The 22980-nt window shown below is 38.7% G+C and overlaps 1 long non-coding RNA gene across 2 annotated transcripts in view; it reads right to left on the reverse strand.

The window, feature by feature from the left end:
• The window catches only part of LOC148158666 (uncharacterized), a 113172-nt gene that overhangs the window by 79406 nt on the left and 10786 nt on the right, over positions 1 to 22980 (reverse strand). The window contains exons 2-4 of one of the 2 annotated variants that reach the window (XR_015763046.1): positions 13795 to 13890; positions 12714 to 12773; positions 10912 to 10987 (exon numbers count right to left, since the gene is read on the reverse strand). This is a non-coding gene — a long non-coding RNA (uncharacterized LOC148158666). The remainder of the gene's footprint in view (positions 1 to 10911; positions 10988 to 12713; positions 12774 to 13794; positions 13891 to 22980) is intronic. The other variant, XR_015763045.1, reaches the window with a different exon arrangement.

A 22980-nucleotide genomic window follows, 5' to 3' on the forward strand; every position in this document is an offset into this window, starting at 1 on the left:
CTTTTTTGCAGAAATTACAAAAACAAATGTAACTGAATAAACATTGGTTTATCGGTAGTACTGTATTAGAGTATAAAAGAACTAAACAGCGGCTTAAGGTATTTTTTTTATTTTATTTTGTTCCTTTGTTTTGTGGGAGTCTCAATGTCTTGGAATTTTGGCACATTTTGTTTTCCTGGATGCTTTTTAAATTAATAAAATGTTTTGTTTTCATTACTTGATTATGTTTAAGATTGTTTTTATACTTGATTATTTTCTTTTGAAGGAATGTGATTTTTTTAAATATTATTTTTCAAAAGCATTTTTAATATTCTGTCCTTGAAATGAACAAAAGAGGAAGAAAACAATGTGCATAGCACAAAATGTGCAGGTGTTTGAATAAAGCTGGGGCAGCCTTGTTTTGTACAACCGCTTAAAAAAATGACCAAAGCCCTGAACGAGGAGCACACTCCATGTTGCCATGGAGGCAAATAAAAAAACAGGAAAAACATAACTTCCCCACTTTAGAGGTTCTATGCTATATTTGGAAGATGTAAACATAACTAATTATATTAACAAGAAGTGCGAAAATAGATTTACATGCCAAACTCTTGGCGCAAACTCCTTTCTTTGTGTTCAAACACCAAAACAGGTTAATCCAACAACTTGTGCTCGCAATCAAATTTATAATATAGGGTTGCGACGCAAATCAAACCAAAACTAAACACCAACAAAGATCTGAAAACTTACAAAATACTCTCTTAAGGTAAGTCTTCTCTGGGTAATATTGAAACAGAGCGGGCTTTGTGGTTGTGAGAAGAATTATGTCTCAGGGAGTCATTGTGTTGCTGTAAATGCGGCTGATTATCAATAAGCACACGGTCACGACTAGGGGTGCCTCACTCCACCCATTCATTTGACCAGCCTCCTAAGCTCTGACAGACAGCACATGAACGAAAGGAAGAGTGCAGAGGACACATCTTGGGGGATTCACCCCATCTGAGGCTCCGGAGCACCCAACAGCTTGATCCTGTGTCACTCTGAGGGCAAGGCTTGGCTCTCCCTTGATTCGCTTTTGAAATCTAAACGTTTAATTGTGGTCAATGAAAGGAGGTTCAAGCAAATGAATGGTTGAAGAATATGAACAGAGGGGAGGGGCTCTTTCAGAGTGGCAGGCTGTAAAATGAGTACACATAAGAAGCAGGAGAGATAAAAAAAAAAAAAAAAAATCAAGAGGGAATAATGAAATTAGGGATGGGGGCGAGCGAGGAAGAGAAAGCAAGGGCAGTGGAACTTGAAGCGCTGACCCCTATCGTCTGCGGTGAAAAGCAAGAGATTAGAAAGTGTTTCATGCTAATTTCCATGGAGATTTCTGTAATTTCTCAAAAATTACTTCTTCCTCCTTTGATTTTTCCGTACTGCCAGGCCCCCTGCTAGTGTTGTCGGGGTGGTCTACTCTATCACGCCTCTACTCTTGCGGGCCCCTCGATGGCCCCTCGCTGCGGCCAGCCGTCGAGAGATTACTGAAGCGGTGCTGACGTCTCTATCAGCTCGCACCACTGTCATGCCCTCTCCCAACCCACTACGCTCACCCGATCCCCCCTAGCCTCCATTCCTAGCATCTTCTCTGCGCCCACCAATGCATACCCTCGCAGATCTGTCAGATGATGGCTTCATTGGTTCTCATGACTCTCTGCATACTCGGTCTTTCCATCGTCTCATCTGTCTTAGAAAGCTGCACCTGAAGAAAGATTTCTTCCTCCCCCCTCAGGTTCCATTGTAGATTGCTTCACCTATTGCTATCCCTCAGCCTTCACTCTCTCTGCCTCATCCTGGTTTGTGCTTCTGCCTGCCACATCAAAGGAGAACCAGGGGTCACAGAGCCACAGGCATAGAATATAAATGCAGCCAACTCCATGGCAGTATAGGAAATCAATCCTCTAAAGATAGCTCCATAAACTTTCTGAACCCATCATCAGTGTCTGATACACATAGCAACATATAGAAATGTTTTGTGGCTCTTTGCAGATTGTATACAAAGTGTTACACAAGTCTCCAAAGACATTCTTCCTGCTGTTAAAATATTGTCTGACATTACATTTCCTTACTTTCCACAAGAAATCAAATTTAACATTTAAAATCTGTGACAAACTTTGATTCCATTTTACAAGTTCATTTCAATAAAGCAGAATATAATCAAAGTTAATTCTTTCTAGCAACTCATTTTAAAAACTAATTTTAAGATCCTTTTATACTAATTTTGATGAGTATGCGTCAAGGATGAACAGTTTAATTGGTTTCTCAAAAAATTAACACTTAAGAAAAAGGCTAAGTAAAAAAAAAAAGTATGATTCTTGATCTGACAACTCTACGCATGCATGGCAAGTCACAAAAGTCACAAAAGTCACAAAAGGTCATTGCTAAAGGAGATGGCTGTTCACAAAATGCTTTATCTAAGCATATTAGCAGAACATTGAGTAGAAGGAAAACGCCTGGTAGAAAAAGGTACTCAGGCATAAAGACTAATCTGAGCTGAATTTTAACTGATTTGGAATCTCAATAGCAGCATATGGATTAGTCCTCAATGTCTTACAGTTGCTTGAGATGACTATTTTAAATTTGGCGGCAATGCGATTAAAATCACCAACCATGACCATTCCTCCCTTTTTATAGAACTCAGAACTCTTTCAGTGATTCTGCAGCACATTGTTTCTTCTTTATGTGTTACATATTTCATAGAAAGTGAAAAATAAGAATAAGTCAGTTCAAACATAAAGAAAACCTGAAATTATTATTGGGCTGAGAAAGTCTAATATCTAACATACTATGACCTAAAATATAAGTATAATCCAAATGTTATTTTTGAAATGTACTTACATTGGCAGCACATATTCAGCTTTTTAAAAGATACTTCTGGTAAAAATTAGACTCACAGGCAAATGAAGCCCTTGAGAACAGCAAGGCTCCAGAAACATGTAAACAACTTTTGTTGGTATCCCTGAGAAAAATACTCAAGCCACCATTCACAAGTGATGCATCACACAATATGTCAGTAATTGACTCAAGTTTGTCTTCATCACCTGCAATGCCGTAGGACTGTCTTGCAGACGATGGAACGATGACTGACTGAATGATAAGGAGAGAAAAAAAAAGAGGAAAAAAAAATTGACACAGGGAGGCAGAAACAGTATTGTTATGAATCCAAAGAGTCTCTGGATGAATGAGGAAACTAGCGTGACAGGCAGACACCGTGGACTGCGGCGGGGTTGGCCGGCTCAGTGTGTGGGGGCGACTGGCTCCGGTTGCTTAGCATTAGTATTAGATAAACACTCTGTCGGAAGATGTCAACGTCTCCATTAATGCCAGAGCTGCCACGCGGGCTGTACTTGAGTGACACGGTGTTTTGTGGAGTGTGACAGGGGTTGTAAATGCTAACTCTCTCTGGCTAGATCTCCGAGCCTGGCGGAGGCAAACCCACGACGACACCTGTGACTGCAGAGGAGCTGCGCGTTTGACACTGTTAGGGGATGATAATATTGTCCTGTCATCCTTATCCGAAAAACAGCACTGAACTCTTTCAGCATAACTGCCAATAATTTCATAATAGAAGAGCCTGTTTTAATTTAATTTTGAATGTACAATTGCAGCAATATTTTTTTTTTCCCTGAATCAGTCCTTATTTTAATGCTAAGCTGAATTCGAAGCTTATTCAGACACACGGGCAAAAGCTTAAAAAAAAAAAAAAAAAAAAACCTTTGCTTGCTTATCATTCTGCTAACCACAAGCAGATTAGCCTCATCTGGAAGTGTGGCTGGCCCAGAAGGCTTTGCCATAGTCTTTACAAACCACAATATGAAAGCTGTGTGTTCAGCACAAGCCTAATGCACTTAAAGCCAGCCACAAGCCCACATATTCAGCCGCAGAATGAGCAGGATATGGGTTTTTCCATGCTTTCACCGCCCGGGCCATGGCTTTTCCCAGCCAGTAATTACACTGCCAACACTGTTCCAGTCAAAAATATTAAATGTTTTTTGTTGTTGTTGTTGTTTAAAAAAAGATTTCAATATTTAAAAATAATGTATGCTTTACAATTCGAACCAACAGACAAAAGAAAAAAGTTAGTAAAATGGAAAAATAAATAGCTGCCGCGTAATGTTTAATAGTGTATGTTAAATAATCAAAACTACAGGAATTTTTCTAAAATACTGATAAGAAGAAACAAACAAACAAAAAAACTACATTCAAAGCTCACGGTGCAAGAGATTTTCACAAAATAGACAGAATAAAACAGGTCTTGGCTCGATAATTCTGGCCATCTCAGAGCTGCTGAGTTGTTCTGCAGGCTGGAGGGCTGGACACTGTAGTGTGCTCTCTCCCCCCACTACCTGCCCCCTAATGCCCTGTCCATTGATCTTTCCCGTAACTACAGCTCCACACAGAAACCCACACAATCTGTGCAGAGTAGTGCTTCTAGGCACCCCCCACTTCAAAAGGTGCATATTTACTCTTAGAAATTTAGAGAAAGTGCAGCTGTGGATGCATCCTCCAACCCCAGTCAATGATAGGGCCGGTCCTCCTGACCCCCCACTTCCAGCTCGCCCTGCTGGCTAATAAAGTGCTTCTTAGGCTTGGTGGTTTCCCTAGAAGCCTTATGGGGTTGTTTCAAACTAGCACTTAGGTTTGTTTCCATCAAATCTTCTTGAAAATTGATTTTTGGAGAAATACGTATCTTGTGGCTCAACAAAGTTCCAGAATGTCCCACTGTTGACTCTTTGTTTTTTGTTTTTCTTGGCTTTCTTGTTAGTCTGAAAAGATTTCTGTATAGTCTTTCTTCAGGATGGCTGAATACAACTCTAGATAATCAACATTTTGTCTGCATAAGCAAAAACTAAAACACAAACTATACCCAGCTGTGAGTATTTTAACCTGCATTCACAAATTCTGATTAGAATGCACATCTAAACAAAGATTGAGCTCATTCAAGCTAAATAATCATTAAAAAAAATCTTAATTTCCTACTTAGCATATATATATATATATATATATATATATATATATATATATATATATATATATATATATATATATTAATATATATATATATCATTTTTTTCCCTCAAAATCTGCATGTCTTACTTAACATTTCCTTTTTTTTTGTCGTTGACAAAAGTATTTAATGTCGGGACACACATTATCATAATTGTCATTCCCAATTTTCAAAAACAAATGTGTATTAAGGATAGCTAAAATAGGCCTTCTGGTGAAAATCAGACAATCAAAATCTTTTGTAATTAGCATGGTGATATTCTCATTACCAGCGATTCAAGCTATTCTGTGCTGCCTCTTGTCCTTTGCAACAATTAGAAAAATATATGTCAGCTGTGATTTTTTTTTTTCTTTCTTTTTGTCTCCTTTATTTAACTTTAAATGGCTGTCAGTAAAGTGGCACAGTGGGGGATTTATTCAAAAACAATGACATTTACAACTCAAATTTGGAAGAACTGCTTTCACTTTGTGCTCAGCAGGAAAACCCAAGTTTGAAGCGAGTGTGCTAAAGGTCAAAAACAATTAGCATAACACCACAGACAGTCTCGATGATGTATCATTTATTCTGCATAAATTATACAAGCTGTAGTGAAAGAAAGTTTTGCTCAAGAAATGATCCACGTTCAGTAGCCTGAAAACAAGTGACCTCCTGACTGCATTCCCTGACATTCATCATTTGATTGTCACTTTGTAGGTAAGTGTCTGCCTAACCAGGCAGCTTCGTATGGCGATGATTGCATTCTTCAAGTCTGCCACAACAGCGTTAGCTCTCAAAACAGAGAAAAAAATAGGGAAAAAAAAAACCTGTTTCAATGTCATTAATCCCAACTTGTTTGGACTCTTCACACCAACTCTCCCACACATCTCTGTTTCTACCCCTTTTTTCTCCTCTCAGCGCATACTACCGCTCTCACTCTCTCTGCCTCGCTAACATGTTGACAGCAGTTTGTTAGTAGGTATCAGTTTTCAGCGAGCAGCCTGGGAGGGAGAAAGGGATGTGGTAATCATCTCTATCTCCGGCTGCTTGGCAGCGTTCCCCTCGGCATGCTGGCAGACACTTGCCATTGAGCGGCTGTCAGGCAGAAAGGGTGTGGGATGTGGGCTCAGGCTACACAGGTCACGGTCACTTCTTTCCAAAAGCCACTGAAGCTAAAACCTTAAGTGGCATTTGAGCTACCTGCACTGTCAGTTCTGACACTCTGCAACACTAACAAGGAGACCACCGGTAGAGAGTCAAACTCGATTATGCCTCCCTGGTGGATTTTCTTAATATAGCTAAGCTACTGCCAGACTTGTTTTCCTAACAGAAAGCACAGGCTTTTAACATCACCCGCATTGTCGGGTAGATGTGTATGAAGGCATTTTGTGCATTATTTAAAAAGCACTTCGGCATCGGATTGTTCCTATCGTGTAACACTGATTGCCAATTATTGTTAATCATTATCAAATCAGTGCAAACTAGTTAGCAGTGTTGGCTGAAAAATTGTGAACGACAGCCCTTCATGTCAAGTTTGTTTCTCTGAAAATAAGAATGAATTCCGCCAGAATTTCCCCCATATGAATTATAGTTTATATGATTGAATTTAAAAGAGGAGAAGAAGAAAAGGTCTCACAAATCACCCACAATGGTGCAAACCACTCGTACGGGTCAAAAATTTGCAAACTATTTTCAAACATGGACAGTACATTTGTCTGTAACATATCAAATCAACTGTTGTTAAACACCAAGCTATGAATTCCTGTTAAAATCTCTGTTTTTAATAATCTAAAGGAATTATACTAAATCAAACTATTTTTACCACCTTTTTTCTCTCAAACACAAATTGAGGGAACAATATTAGCAAGAAATGGACAAAAAAAAATGCAATTGTCTGCAAATTACCACTTTTCGACACATTTAAACTAACTGAAATAAAATGCATATAAGCCTTTTTTATTTGAATTCCACCATTCAGTCTGCCTTCAGTTAAAATCTTGAAATACATCTTACATTAGATTACATTCCATTCTTGTATAAGACACAATATACTGAATTTATTTATTTATTTATTTTTTATCTATTTTGTTTATTTAGCATTAAAGAATGTTCAGCACCAATCAAAGCAACACAGCAAATATAACCACTAAAAACTCTGAAAACTTTCAACAACTGCCTAAGAAAAAAAAACACAGTGGCCCACATCTGGCCAGCTCTTACGCAACTTTCTGGAGCCGCAGCTGACTTTTTTTTTTTTTCATTTAGACAGTTTGCTTCGTAAAAATCTGAATCATGGCCAGAGGGATGTAAAAATCATTTTTATTAGAATACCTATGTTTTTCACTGAAAACGCCGTTTTTGTGTACAGCATATATACTTTTTTTCCTCACCATAACAACTCTGAATTCATTTAAATCTGACATCAGGTCATAAACCTGCAGCTATTATTTATTTAGAGTATTAACTAATTAGCATTCAGGATAAAAAACATAACAAAAAGTTCCGGTGAGGGATTAAAACTTTAGACAAAGCAGTGAGGAAAAGTGGTTGACTTTCAGGGCTGCAAAATGAATTGCGCTTGACAAGCTGCAGTCTCTCAGAAGCCAGACCTGTGATCTTTAGAGTGATACCCTCAAGTTCACAGCAACAAATACCCACCATCACTCAGGGAGATCCTAAGTCTCTCTGTTGGCCAATTACTGCTTTTCAAAAGCCTCGGGCACCCAGGAAACTTTGACTCCTGGAAATAAAGACCAATCTCAGAGAGGAACGGTGCAGCTATTAAAATCTTTATAATTCTGTAAATCACAAGTGATTTGTTTTGCCCCATGGCTTGTTCCGATACATCCTTGCTACTATTGCAAAGGGCATGAGGTGACTGCAATTGAGGAGAGCAAGCTTATTTTTACAACTAAGCATGGTGGAAAAAAAAATAGAGAAATGCCTTTTTTCTTCTACTTTTGGAGTGCAGAAGGCAAAGATCTCCTCTGTGTCATAATTGCCTGAAGTTAGAGAGTAAAGGCTCTGGACTCCTGATGTTAGTGCAGGCCTTTCATCAGGGGGGTTGGAGTCAGAGGTGCTTTCAAAGATCAGGCACTCAAGAGGATCCAGCCTTGTTTTTATTGAAGTAATGAAGGCATTTTAAAAAGAGAATGAGGAGGAAAAAAATCATCATCACTCATTTTCTGCTGCTGTCAATACTGTTTTTTTTTTTTTTTTGCTGATGATTGCAGTTCCCCCTTATTGGGAGCAAACTTACATTTTTAAAATTATTTCAGTTTTAAACCTATGATATTGAGCATGCCTTACTGATTAATTTTGAAGATGGATTTTGAAATTAGCCCGCTTATTAAAACCAAAGTGGGAGGCAAAAGTGGCAGAGAGGATCATGCAATTATGAGTAAAATCACTCCAATTAAACACTGCCATGTTAAGTTTTAGAGAACACACACTCTACATAATGTAATTACAAACTGGAATGTGTGTGTGGGATGAGGGGAAGGATAGGGAAAAAAAAAAGAAAAAAAAAGAAAACAGCAACAATCTGGAACGAAGCGTTCGCAGTTGATGGATTCTCGAAAAAGCTCTTCTCTCCTCTGGTGTTCGGGGTTAAGGATGGCTCTCCTCTGCTGCTGCAGTGCTCTCCCTCCCGACAGCCACACTCCCCCCATTCAGCAATGCAAGGCCCTCTGGTACTAGACAAGGGCCCTGACTGAGGACGCTTTGATGCTTCAGCCTTTAATCACCAGAGCATCCTTACAGAGCTGAGCAGATAGGCGAGCGGGTCGCAGGAAGGATGTCCCGACCATAAATCAGACTACAGGGGTGACAGGACGCAAAATAGGTGAATTGTCCTTGGCTCCACGATGCTGGCGGCATCCCTTGTGTCCCCCCTGAGTCACACCACCCTTTTTATTATTTGGGAGCAAGTCAAACAAATGCCCTACCAGCCATTCTTTCCCTCTCCCCACCCTTGTGTTTTTTTTTTTTTCTTTTTCCCCCCGTAGTCTTCGAGGCTGGACCCTGCTATGAACTGTTTCCAGAGTCAGTTACTGGTGTAATTGAAAGTGCTTTGTCATCGCTTTCAGCCAAACACTGATGGATGTGAAGTTGAATGAGGTTTGGGTTTTAGTTATAGGAGGGAGCCCGTGTAAGATTTATCACCAGAGGCTTAAGAGGCTACAAGGGACCATTAAAGCACCACCACCATCTACATCACAGTGAATTGTTCATTATTATTCATTAAAGCAAAATGCCTTTAATATCTCTAGTTCCTCCATGTGAAACCTAACAAAATGTACATGCTTTTTAAAAGACTGTTGCAGAAAAATACAAATCTAGGTATCCAGTTTTCAGAGTACTCCAAGCTTGGTAAGCTAAAATAGAAAGAAATAAGGTCAAAGTCAAAGACTAAAATATAAATATATATTTTATCCATTTATTAGTGTTGCAATAATTAAATTTTAAAAGAACACCAGAATACATAAAAAAAACACTATTCTCTTAAATCTGAATTTCAAAATTTAACCTTCGCACACTCTGCATGTCCGTTAAACCTTCCTCGAAGGTTTCACATTGTTTCATAATTAGCATGCTCTATGGAGAACCTTATAAAACCATTTAATTTAAATTTGGATCCAACATCCACATGCAAAGCGTGGGAGGTGTGCTAGCTCTCATTGTCTCCCACTTATTATAGGCTGCCCCCAGCTGCATAGGTTTGCGAGGGTAGGATCCTGGCTCCTATCCAGGACGGCTCTGATCTGGGCCTCTTTGTGATTTGAGCAGCCGAGCTGTGCCGCGCTGCTGTCCTAGAGCCATGTTGGAATACCAGAGCAGCGGTGGAGGTGCAGAGGCAAGTGACCTCACTGTGTGATGTGAGTAAGAATACGGAGCAAGAGTTACGCATTAAGGTTGCTTGGATTATAAATAAAGTAGTGTGTGGTTTCTGAGCTGAGGAAAGGTGAATACCAGTGCTCACAGCACAATTGTAAATGGCGCCCTATCTGAGCACTGGCTCAAGGCTGCCAAGACAGCACGGCCAAAGGAATTACATATATGAGATGCTTTTATTTTACAAAGGCGCTTATTTTATTTTGTGCATTTATGTGCATTAAAAAAATATTTTTTGTTTTGTTCTCAATGAGAATTGTTTTTTTTCTCTACAAATAAATTACTTGCTTTTTTTCTTATGCTGAAAAAAGCAACATAAGAAAGTCACAAGTCGTGGAAGTCTCCAGCTCAACTGACCTCTTGATAAGTCGATGCCTTGTTTCGTACCAGTATATTTCCAGATTACCCCGCCCAACTTCCACTTTGTGAGCTGTTTCATACCCGTCTACTTAAAACCATGGAACATGAGCTTATAGTTTATTGCAGAAATAAAAGGCTCAAATCTTACATGTTAATTAGATATTCAGGTAAAAAGTTAAATTGAATGAACAGTAGATTTGTGACGAGATTTAGCCAATTTTAAACCTGACTGGCTCTGGGTGGTATTTGGCAAATCAGACACCAAAAATTCTTCATTTCTTTAAATGAGTGGATGTGCCGCACCACAGATAATGCTAACACCACCCGTAATTGGTGAGAAAGTGATTTCTGAGGTGGGAGCAGTTAGTTAACCATTCTGTTTGATGTTGTTTAGAAAAAAAAGTAAGTCAAAAAGTTCATTGTAGTGTCTGTGAAGAAAGTTGTATTATCTGAAGGTAAATCAAAACACAGTGTAAATATTGGATAATATCGGCTTTAATAGTTTAAGAGCTCAGAAATCGGCCATAAAATCTCATACTGGTCAATCTCTAAATAATTCTTAGATTGCTTTTTTTCAGCTTTCCTGTTGTAAACAGTATGAAAAAGAAAGTTTTGTGAAAAAGCTGACCGCATGATAGGAAATGCCTGTCACTGACCTTCCTGAGACCTGTGATGTTTTGGGTCATCTTGTGGAGCCGCAAGAGTAGCAGGGAGGAACAAAAGACCAAGACCCTGCCAAAGGCACAAATACAGAGAACAAACAAAGAGAACTTCACTTTGACAGGAAAATAGTTTTGAGAATAGCCAGAATAACAGCAGTTACTTAAATCCACTACAAGTAAAACTGTGTGTGACTTCACCGACAGCGAATTGGAAAGACAGTGTGGATGGAAATTTTAAATGAGTTCTTTCCTACAGGAAAATATAAATTTACCAAACTTAAATTTTTCTGTCTCAAGTATTTCATAACCCAAAATGTGCACAGATCTCTTGATATGTAATAAATAGATATGATCCTGCCTGTGGGAAAATTAGCATGGTAAGTGAACATTAACTTGCAGATGGTTGGATATAGGGAATGTTGTGGCTCCCTAACAAACAATTGATTAACTTGTAAACTCCCATTGCCCAGCTGTTATTCAAGCTGTTTAGCATAAATGAAAGAAGGGGAGTAGAGAAAGGATCCAGATGCTTTGAGTGCAGCAAAAAGGCAATCTGTCATTGTTCTCAACTAACACTGATGGATGCTGCTTTGAATGGGGATTGGTTTTACTTAAACATGACAAAGTGAGGGATGACATGCCATTGGTCACAAAGGTCTGGAGGTCCCGAAACGCCTCAGCGGTCCCTTTTTTCAGCCAAGACAACCTCTTGTTCATGTATCAGCTGCCAATAAAAGGGGAAACGTTGTCGGGGCACGCTTTTAGTTTGTTTGTTTTCCCATGTGTTGATGCCAAAATTGAAAAATGAGAAAATGAACAAAACTTCCACACAGACCACACTGAGGAGGAAGCCAGTGTCATTACTCCATGATCTCCTCCCCTCTCAGTCTCTTGTGGAGACTCCAAAGAGCCATCACACTACTGTAAAGAGGCCAAGAGTTGGATGTGCTACAACTGAAAAAGAAAACTACAAAAAACATATTACAAAGAAAATTGTTTGCCACAGTACTTAAAATGTTATTAGTACTTTTAGATAACCCAAGACAATATAGAATGATGATTTCTTCAAAAACGGGTTGTGTAAGTTAATAAAGCTTTCATTATTTGGTAAATCATACCTTAAATGTGATTAGAAACGTTTCTGGAATGCTAACTTCAATTTCGCTATCCAGACCCACCCCTACCACAAGAATGAAGAAATAGCTTCAACAGAACCTGTCGGCAACATGAAGAAGGCTAGAAGGTTGTAATGTAGCGTTGCTGTGGTTGCACAGATTGAAAAAAAGTACAAACAGGAGACACAGCAGCAGGCATTAGTGGTCTACGAGGGAGAAGTCTCTCTGTGCGACTGTATTAGTAGTATTAGTAGTCAAAAGAACAGCATATGCAGAGGCTTTAGTCAGCCAATATTAGTCTACTAGCGCACAAATGTTTCAAACCCAAAGACAAACAAAATTCTGTCATTTTAAGTTTTACAGAAGCTGAACTTACCGGCTACCCTAATTTTTAGGCATCAGGCTGAGAAGAAAAAAAAAAAAAAACAATATTTGTGGACTTCTACTTTGAAGTAGTTGAAGAAGAAAGTACAACTAGATCCACTGTTTCCAAGTGTATGACAAAATTAATGTGAACAGCAATATGCCAACTCAGCCATTACAAAACCATTACATGTGCAGAACTACTTAACTACATAGAAGTAATCATTGTGTTTATGCAGCGATGCATATACACTGGGAGAAACCCCACCACAATAATTTGAGGTTGGTAAAAGCTCTGAATGCAGAAATATGACTTACGTCATCCAGAATCATATACAATGTGAAAGCTGTGGACATTCCCGTCAGTGGACAGAATTTCTGGGGAAAAAACAGCCATCTTAGCCGGACTTTGTAATGTCAGACGGTTAATGAACCCGTAAACTCTGCTTTTTACTAGCATATAAAACTGATATGGACTGCTCTTCCAACTGCAGAGTGAGGTGACATTACATAACTGGAAGTATAAGAAAAAGTTTCTTTGGATCATAGACTTGGACATCAACCATCAGACGTCATCCAGTTTCTCAAATTTAGGCAGGTAAGAAGGCTCTTCAAAGCGTCCCACTAGACAGATTAGGAAGCAACAGCTGCATTATTATTACTTGTTAATATATGGTTGGAATACCAATCAATGTAAATCACGATGTTGCCTTTACTAAGCTTTAACACCCTCAGATTTAAAATATCACATTTTTCATTTACTACAAGCAGCCAACTAAAATATAGCTGAAACCCAACGTAACTGTGATACATAATACAGGAAGTAAAGCACTATTCAGCATAGCACAATAAAAAAATCATGTAGCCAATGCACATGTCAAAACCTTTTTATAAAGGTGTAAAAAGAAAGGCTTGTTATCCATACACTAACACTGACTTCTGACTTCCACCTGCAGACTGTAAAAAAATAAAAATAAAAATATCAAACATCTGTTCGCATAGCTGCTGCATCTCAATACAAAGTGGGTCATGTAGCAAAAGCTGTAAGCATACCAGTCATTTTTATCTACAAACAAGTACAGCCAAAGTCTGACTTTACTACAGCAGGAATGCAGACAAAGATTGCGTTTTTTAGAAACTGACTGCCATATTTTAGATTTTTTTTATAAATACACAAATGTAAGACTGGATTCTGCACATAATTTTACAAACTTATAAAATTTGAATATTTAATACAGTAAATAAATAAATTAATTAAATTGTTTTGCTTTAGTTAACTGGTATTTTTTTTTTTTTTAGTTGAGGAGATATGATTTACAACATGGCTCCAAAAGCCAAAACACAAAAATATTTTAAACAGATTCTTCTTTCACAAAGATGAAATATAGACGAGGCTTACCTCTTCAAGCTTTTCACATTTCCTCTTTTTACAGCCACGCACTTCAGTGCTTTCGTCAGGACTTTAGTTGATAGGCCAACACAAAGTACTGCATGACTGAAAGAGAAAAGAAGCGATAAAGGGTTAAGTAAACAGATGAGTCTCACAGTGCAGATTACAACACTGCACTGTTGTACTAAAGCCTTCAGCGGGATGGTGCATTTAGTGAATTTCAGCATGTTGAATGAAATAATATTGTATTAAGATACATGTTTATGTTGTTCCCACTCCAGAAGTGCCTAATTATTTATCTTAACTAATAAATAATTAATAATTCCCGATTCGGTCATGTGGTTTCAGACTCTATCAAAATCGAGGGTTACATTTCAATCTGGGATCAGATGTATTTTCTAAAACCTAGTAGGAATAATAACACTTAGTAGCTACCTTCATGAGGTGGTACAGCGTCAGTGTCTCAAAACAACACACACGCAGCACTCTGCAGAAGCGACAGCCGTAAACCAAAGCAGAACACGACATCAGCTTGAAGTGAGAGCACTGTTGCCAACTTAGCAACGTTGTCGCTGTATTTAGTGACTTTTCAGACCCCCCGCCAGCAATTTGTTTTCAAAAAAGTGACTTGCGACAAATGTAGCAGCTATCTATGGTTTATTGGAGATTTTGGCAACAACACAAAAAGCAAAGATTGTACTGCAGTTAAAACGACCAGTGAAGTTGCCGTGAGCCCTTCTCACTTCCGAAGCTCTTGCAGGCGTTCAGTCTGACTAACAGCGGGCTTGTTGTGCAGCAGCCTGCAGTAGAGCAGAGAGGAGGCCACTCTATTCTGTTTGCACACTGCAATGGAATCACGCACGCACAAAGCAGATCTCAGTGTCTTGTTTTTTATCTGTTCTTGAATTTCTTCTTTAGGTTAGAGCATGATGTGTTGTTAATGTTTCAGATCTTTTCAAGTTGTCAGAAATGTTCTCGTTATTTCTATTATTGATTCTACGTTTGACTTTGATCAGATCTGGGTGTTCCTACTGAAATTCAATTTAGCTTTCTAAAACATTACGTGATGTGGACACGAACAATTAACTCAGGGATGTTACTTTTTCATATAGGAGAGGGAATTTGTTTCTAGGCAAAACAGTTTCTTCTCGGTTTTTACGACTTATGTGCTTCCTGTGACTTTATTTGACAGATGTTTGACACCAAGATATCTAATCTCAAGTGTTCAGTAATAACTCTACACTAAAGCATCTGATGAATAAAGTAACTTATTAAAGCAAAGGCAGATATTTCTAGGTTAAGGTTAAGGATTAGTAACCAGTCTCAGGGAAAATCAAAAACCTCTGATCAAAGGCCAGTTTTTTCATCTTTGGTTGATTTTTCACTACAAATTTGCATCACCTCTAAATGTCTCATTTAACAATTTGGGATAAGATATTTTTTATTATTATTATTAATATCAGCACTACCTCTTTATTGACCTAAATGTCACATTTACAAATACATTTTAAAAAAATGTCAAGAAGATGGAAGAATAAGAACACTTCCTGGGTACCCTCTGTGCATAACAAGCACAGTTCCAAAGAGAGAATGTGATATCTTTTGTGATATTGCTTATATGTCTCTAATGTGAATCCATGCGCATAGACTGCTCGCAGACTTGGCCACTGGCTGAAGCCAATTGTCTGAGTTCAGAATCACAACACAAGACACTTGGAAGACAGAGGAGAAAACAGTGAAGGAGTTTCAACAACCATCCCTCAGACAGGAAGACTCTAGAGGAAACACCAGAAAGCCATTAACTAACCACAGAATTATGATGATCTATTTGCTGGGATGGGCTTACAGACAGCTAATGAACAAGTCTCAACTCAACCCCCCCTCACAATCACTCCACCCACACCCAATCTCACACGCCGCATATCCACACACACCGAGAAGCAATTCTGAAAGAGCTCTTGCTCTTTCAGAACGGCATGGCAGATCAATGCCTGATTTTGAAATCAAGGGAAAAGGTTATTTTGTGTCTCACTGGGATTCCACTTACTATCTTCTTATATCTAAGACACTCCCATACCAATTTCAACCAAACCAGTCCAACCCCCTTCCAAAACAACACATGCACACATCTCCTAATTAAGAGCGAGGCGGTGGGGCTTTTTTGTGTCTGTGGTTATGCTTGCAATGTTAGTGTCTGGAGTGTGAAAACAGATCTGATGGAGCAGTGCCCTCAGCTCTCCCTGATCAGGCTCCAGCAGGTATCCCCCCCATGATTGACAGCTCACAGGTCAGCCGCCCATCTCCGAGACTGTTAGTGGGTGGGCGGTAAAAAGATTTGGAATGCCTGGGACCCTGATTGCTTTATTGCTCGCCTGTCAGAACCATTGTACGGCTCTGTATTATTAGGGCTCGCCATCTCTCACCGTCTGGAAGGTGTCGCGTCTCAGCTCTGCATAAAGAATCGCCACTCTATTCAAAACCCTCTTTCTCTTTTTTGGCTGAAAGGAAGAAAGCACAGATTTTTCCACACAATCTCCTGTACTGGTTTGACAGATAATGCAACATGAGTCTCTGGGGGAATGGTGTTCGTCGTGCTGCTTTACACACGAGTGATGAAGATTTGAGATCCCATTTGGCAGTAATTTCTCACTATATTACAAATGATGAAAGGGTACAAAAATTATTCCAATGGTCTTGATTTATTTTTCTTCTCATCTAATCAGTGTGGGTCCTTTTACAATGTTTCAGTGTGTCTTCCTTTTCCTGATGATGGCCTTCCTTAATAAGACAATAAATAATTTTGGACTTTTGACACTAAAAAAGATTGAGTAATATGGCCAGTTACATCTATATATGAAGTAATCTACAAATGATATTGATAATAATATTGTGAAGCCAGAGTCTCCAGAGAAAACCCATGTATGAACCGCAAGAGCACGCAAACTCCATTCAGAAAGACGCCAGCCTGGGATTTTAACCCATTACCTTCTTGCCCATTACCTTTTGCTGTTTCTAAGCAGAAAATATATTAAAAAAAAACATGTTTGTTTTTTTTTACAAAAGAAATAAAGCAATTAGTCCAACTTGTTCTAAAATAATGTGGCACACTGATCAACAGTTAAAAATTAGAAATACGTATTGAACTCGTTTTGAGTTCAATACGTAGACATCATGCTTTGTATATGTATATTATGGGATATTAGTAGCATATCTCATTTCATACAACAATAATTATATCAACTTGTGCAATGACTTGTTTTAGGTGATGATTGCTTGAGAAACAGCAATGACAAGCTACATTCCATAAAGGCAAAATAAATAAATTAGATGAAACATGGAAAGGTAGACACAAAAATTTGTTTTCTAGCAGTGACTACAGCTTCAGTTGGAAGGAATAAAATAAGTGAATCAACCAACTTCATGTTGACAGCAGGTCAGTTTTCACATCTTCGGCACATTTGCGTCCATCGTAATGAACAAACAACATTACAGTGGAGTTTAACCTAAAAGCAAGCGTAGTAGACAGAAGCAGCATCCATCTGTTTTCTTTCAGTTTCCTAGCCACAGATGTAGCTCTAATATCCGTTAGCCTTAAAATAGCTTTATGAGGGTGCATTGGCTGGTGAAAATTATTACAGAATAGAGATGAAACACACAGAAGTTATTTCTGTCAATTATGCTACCCTCTGCCATGGCGTTTTTCTCAGCTGTAACAACATTAGCATCCGCCTCTGCACTTTTTTCCTGCTGTACTGCTCGTGTCTGCCTCCGCCATCATTTAAGTGTTTACTCCAGAGACAAAGGGGACAGCATCATTTCCTGCCATTCATGTAAGCTATGCGAGGTGGGGCACTAGCTGGCTTCCTGCTCTTATTGTGGAAGACAGTGACACAGTGCATTATACAATAAAAAAATAAAACAGTGATAAATTTCAGTACATTGTTAGTCCTGAATATCAGCTGTGTTGAAGCACATTTTGCTTAAATTGAAATATTTAGAAAAACTATAAAAATATAAAATCTAGTTCTAATAGGCCTAAAATTATATTGCTACTATATTGGGATAAACAAATGAAAATGGAAAAAGAGCATTTGAGCTTCAAGTCAGGTCATGCTGTCAAACTATGTCTTTTTACTTCCCAATGGAACAAAGAGACTCCTCCAAAACTACAATGGTCGAGTGAACAGTGTCTCAACACAAATCCCTAGCTGTTTTCATTTTTTTCTTCATGTTATTCCCCAGACCGCAATGACAGACTGGCAGGTTGTTTAAGGTCATCGGAGTTGTGCCTCCTGCTCCCCTGAATCCCAGGTGATGGCCAGGCCGCATCCCCGAGTGATCCTGCTGCTCCAGGCCACAGCAGAGACAAGCCCACTGGGGTGCCTTGACTCTGTCTCCATGGAGATGAGGCGACAGGCTGGCCGCGCCTCAGCCTCACACCTTCATGGTCAGCGACTTGGCGTCTCCGAGGAGATGTCCCTGCCTAACAGCAGTTGCACAAGTCACGATTGCCCCCACTCACAGCCCCAAGACCATTCAGTCTATTTTTTTTTTCTTTTCTTTTTTGTCGGCGCAGGCACAACAGCGGTTGGACCAGCCCTCCTTGCCATGGCAGTGCTGCCCTTGTGAGGCCTGTTGGGAACAGTAGTGGGATGTTAGATTAGTCCTACAAGTCTGGGCAGGGCCTAAGAGGGGATGCAACGCGCAGGGACTGCCCACTCCATCTATGGCTCATGCTCTGTTATGCTTTTTATCTGCGGGTGTGAAAATATCATTCCCAAATGCTGTCTCCTTTAAGCTCCACGCACAATTGGCTGCTGATGAAACCTGGCTTGACTAGCTCAGTTCAGCATCCCTGATGGTCCATGTTATCACATCTCTGTACGTCGATCCAATCTAACAGAGCTGAGCAGCAGACACATACTTCTGAATATATACATCACTGACATGCAGCTCTCATTCTGGTCTTCGTATTGATTTTTAAATTTGAGACTGGTCTTCTTTGTGCATGTGTGTTCTAATCTGAGAAATGAATGATAACCTCTTCATCACTCTACCCCTGAGTGTTCTTACTGGAAGCCATATTGATTTTGTTAGTCTGAGAGTCCTTGCATTGCATGGCCTTTACCTCAGGGACAAATCTAATTGTTTATCTCTGGACAGACTTCTGCCTTTACTCCCTTCTGTCTCATTATGTGCCAAGATTTGTCAAGTCAAGTCTCTCCACACTCTCGAATCACGCTTTACAACATGTCGTTCGGCGGAACACTACAGATGGCTTACTTATCAACAGACCCTCCCACATGGAATGCTACAAACATGACAGCACAACACACTTGCAAAAATATACACAAACCGACATACAATGTAATCACACTCTGGAGACGCAATTACACGTACTGACACACAAACATGAGTCGCAGGATTCTTCAGATCATTTATAAGCTTTCTTGAGGAACATGATAAACAGTTATTCAGATCTTAAATGAAGTGCACACACGATAAATTCTGTATTTCTTTCCAAAAGTGTGATATTTGCTCATCCTGTATTTTGATCCATTTCATCACAGAGGATTTATGACTGAATAAAAACACAGACGGAGCTGTTGGTACCCCCTGCTGATATTCTAATCAGCAGGGGTCAAGTCAATAAAGAAATATGGTTTTTACAAAAAAAAACATCCTGCTAGTGTGATATCAATAATTTTGTAGTCTATAAATTGAGCTGGCAGCACTGACGGAGAATAATGTGCTGCATTACAGTGAATTACTTAAAAGTTTCTCGATTGCGGTGACAAATTAACAAATGATTAGTGTGGCTTCTTACAGCATCTCAAACACAATTCTGCATAATATATTCACAGTAAAGCTCCTGTCAACAAAATATCTGTGTGAAATAGAAACTGAAAATGACAAACTTTGATTGCAAAACAGAAAATAAAAGAAACTCGTTTTAAAAAGCTGTGTACCAAAACGCCAGCATTATTTTTTTTATAAATATTTCTGTGCAGAGAATGAAGTTGTGAGGATAAATTATTGAACCTTTTACTATATAAGAAACTCCAAAATCTCCAAATTCACATAGAGTTAAGTACTTAATGATCATGTCACAAATAAACACAAAAAGAAACTCAATGAATAAAATAAATTTGTAATCTGGGTACAGCAGTTTGCATGAGGTAAAAAAAAAAAAATGCCCCAAAGAGCATATTGCAATTTGTAAGGGTAAGACCAGTATTTTCAGTTCTTTCCCACTCTATATTGAAATATAAAGTTGCTGTATTATCAAATCAAAAAATATTCTGAACTGAGTTGTTAGATTGCCTAAATTTAAATCAGTGGTCTATAGAGTTACTAAAAAAAAGTAAGAGTAAAAAGCAAAATCTGACCATTCAGTGAAATAATACATATCTTATATCAAACATTGTTATAAAAAAAACTAGTTTTAATATAAATGTTTATAGGTTTCTGTTTTCTAATCATCCTTCTCTCACCAACTCTCCAAACTCTTTCAGGCCACTGGAAGCCTTTGGTCAGATTTTATCAGTGAGTTAACTCCAGCGAAGTAGGCCAGATCAATACACACACTCTCAGAGAGGAGCCAGAGCAGAGAGTTAGAGGCGTGGGGGAGAAAAGGCGCAAGAGGTAGGGAGCAATCAGAGAGCTGTGGATGTATGCCTTCAGGAGTGGATCGATGCGCTGACAGGGGCCCTGCTTTGTTCTCACACAGCACTCAGATGTTGGGCGTGCTTAACATGATTGCTTAAAGGTTTTTGTTTGCCTACTTGTGGTTTTGTTTGTCATTTTGCTCTACTTATAGCATTTCCTGCTGTCCCTTTTGTTTTGTTTTTTGTTACGCAGAAAGGTTTGCTTTTTTCCGATTTATTGTTTTCTTGCAGTGTACTTCTTGCCAGCAGGGGTTTCAGCTTGTATTTTAATTTTCGCATTTGTACAAATTCCTGCACATGGGTAATGGAAAATCTATAAGTGCAAGAAAAGAAAGAAAAAAGTAACCATAAGCACAAGGAAATCAAATGTGGAAGCTTTTACTAAAACAAACTGGAACACTAAATTCTTTTTTTTTTTTTATTCTTTCAAGCTGTTTTCATTTTTGTCAAGCAAGTTAAACACTTTCCAAACTAAATGCTCCACCAAGAATGATGTCCAGTAAGAACTTGGGTGTGCCTGGCTTCTCAGAGAAAGGTGTTGACCACAAAGGACAAGTAGGTGTCAACAAATCTGTTCTCAGCGCCTATGGACCGTTGAAACGCATGAGCTCCTTTCCAAGGCTTAATAAGATAGCACAGATGTGCCCTTGTCTCACAACAGCCCTGCGTCTCATTGTACTTTGGCCTCCCAACCCTGCCATTGCAAGACCTCTATTGCCTCGGCTGCATGAGAGGGTCTCATTAGGACAGACAAACGAAAACCGAGGTCAAGGTATATAAAGGTAGCCAAGGCTAAGGAGCCTGCCTCTAAGATTAGATGGAAGCTTCGCCCCGTCCTCGGGCCACCCAGCGGACCTCTGGCCCTCCCCATCACGACCTCCAATATCCACCATTATTTGATGAGGCAGAGCTTGATAATTATTTTGCGTGGATGAAGAAGAGGGCACAGTGTGAAAGGAGCGTCTCATTCTAAGGGAAAGGGTGGTAGAGGATAACAGAAAAAAAAACTAACAAAAAAAAAGATCAAAAGCAGGCCTTTTGCTTTTCATGCCTCAGAGGCTCCAAAGAGGATAAAGAACAATTGGGCCCTGGGTATCCTGTCCTCTCTTGCAATTAGGCTCAGCTGATGAAGTGAAAGGGATGAATGGCAGGGTTCAAGGCCTTCTCTAGGATTCACACAACAGGATGTGGTTTTACCTTCTCCTTCTTTATCTTCATCTCCATTTAGAGAAGAAAAATGCAGCTAAAATATTTCCAGATAAAGTCACTATAATTCAAGGTGCGAAATCTTCATCAAAGGGACAAAAGCGACTGAGGGTGTGTGAGTGGACCAGAAGGGAAGAAACACACTTGCCTGCATTGAGGTGTACTTTTCATTAGCCTACAGTGTATATGGATTATTTTTTAAATTAAACCTATAAAAGCATGCTACGTCTACCTGCTTTCAGAGGTTTCATCAAAGGGTATCTATTGTTAGAGTTTATGGTTTAGTATAATGTGACAAATCAAAGATTCTAATTCAGCGTTTTGGCCACATATTCAACATTCCCACTGTCTACCATAAGTAGAATAAGCTTATTATTACAACAATATGACTTCTGGCCTCAAATAATGAAATAAAAATAAAAAAAAAACATACACACAACCTTGATATGTCTAATGAATTTCTTTAAAGTGTTGGATATGCTGTGTGTAAAATCTGCCTTTCTGACATTTCCCATCACTGCTCAAGGCGATTGTCACTTAAAAGCTACTTAATATTTGCAGTCTCACATTGCAAATCTGCTTGGAAACCTATTTGAAACTCTGCAAGAGAACTCAATAGTTTGCCTAATAAACATTTGACATTTCTATTAATGGTAGCAGTCATTTTGTATGAGTTTTAATTAAAAACAAATAGTATTTAACAGTGCAATATTTGCAGGGAAACATCCAAACTTGTTATATTAACGTATTAAGCAGAGCTGGATATCCAACTCTTTTGTAGATCTCAACTAGCATTAAATGGTACTTGGAACTCTATTCTTAAATACAGCTTCTAATTTGAAAATCATTCTTTGCTTGAAATGCAAAGTGGTTTTTTGTTTCCTGCAAAAGTAAGCTTATGAAGTCATCATCCAGTGTAATGTAGACTGGACGGTGGAATATCAGCCAATATTTCACAACTATACAGGTCCACACCCGTCACAGGTCCTTAAGGAGTCGATTGGGAAAGCAGGCTCTACAGCAATTAACAAAAATAAGTGCAAAATACCCTAAAAATGTTATGTGGTGCTAAGAAAAAGATACGGAATGTAAAGTTTTTATTAAAGCAAAATGATTTTTAGTTTTTATTCGCAGAATTTTGAGTGGTTAAATTCAAAGACCAAATAAATAGTGAAATATACTTCATTAATTAAAAATTGTGTTTGTAAAAAAATAAATATACAAAGTAAATACAAAATTTTAAAAGTAAGCATGGTAAGTTTTTGTTCTATTCAATTGTATTGTCTACTGTTGAGAAGATAATTTTATTTGAAGTTTATTT

The sequence above is a fragment of the Poecilia mexicana genome, unplaced genomic scaffold (assembly GCF_051168715.1).
Source record: "Poecilia mexicana isolate PSO_F unplaced genomic scaffold, ASM5116871v1 scaffold_6, whole genome shotgun sequence".
Classification (NCBI taxonomy): domain Eukaryota; kingdom Metazoa; phylum Chordata; class Actinopteri; order Cyprinodontiformes; family Poeciliidae; genus Poecilia; species Poecilia mexicana.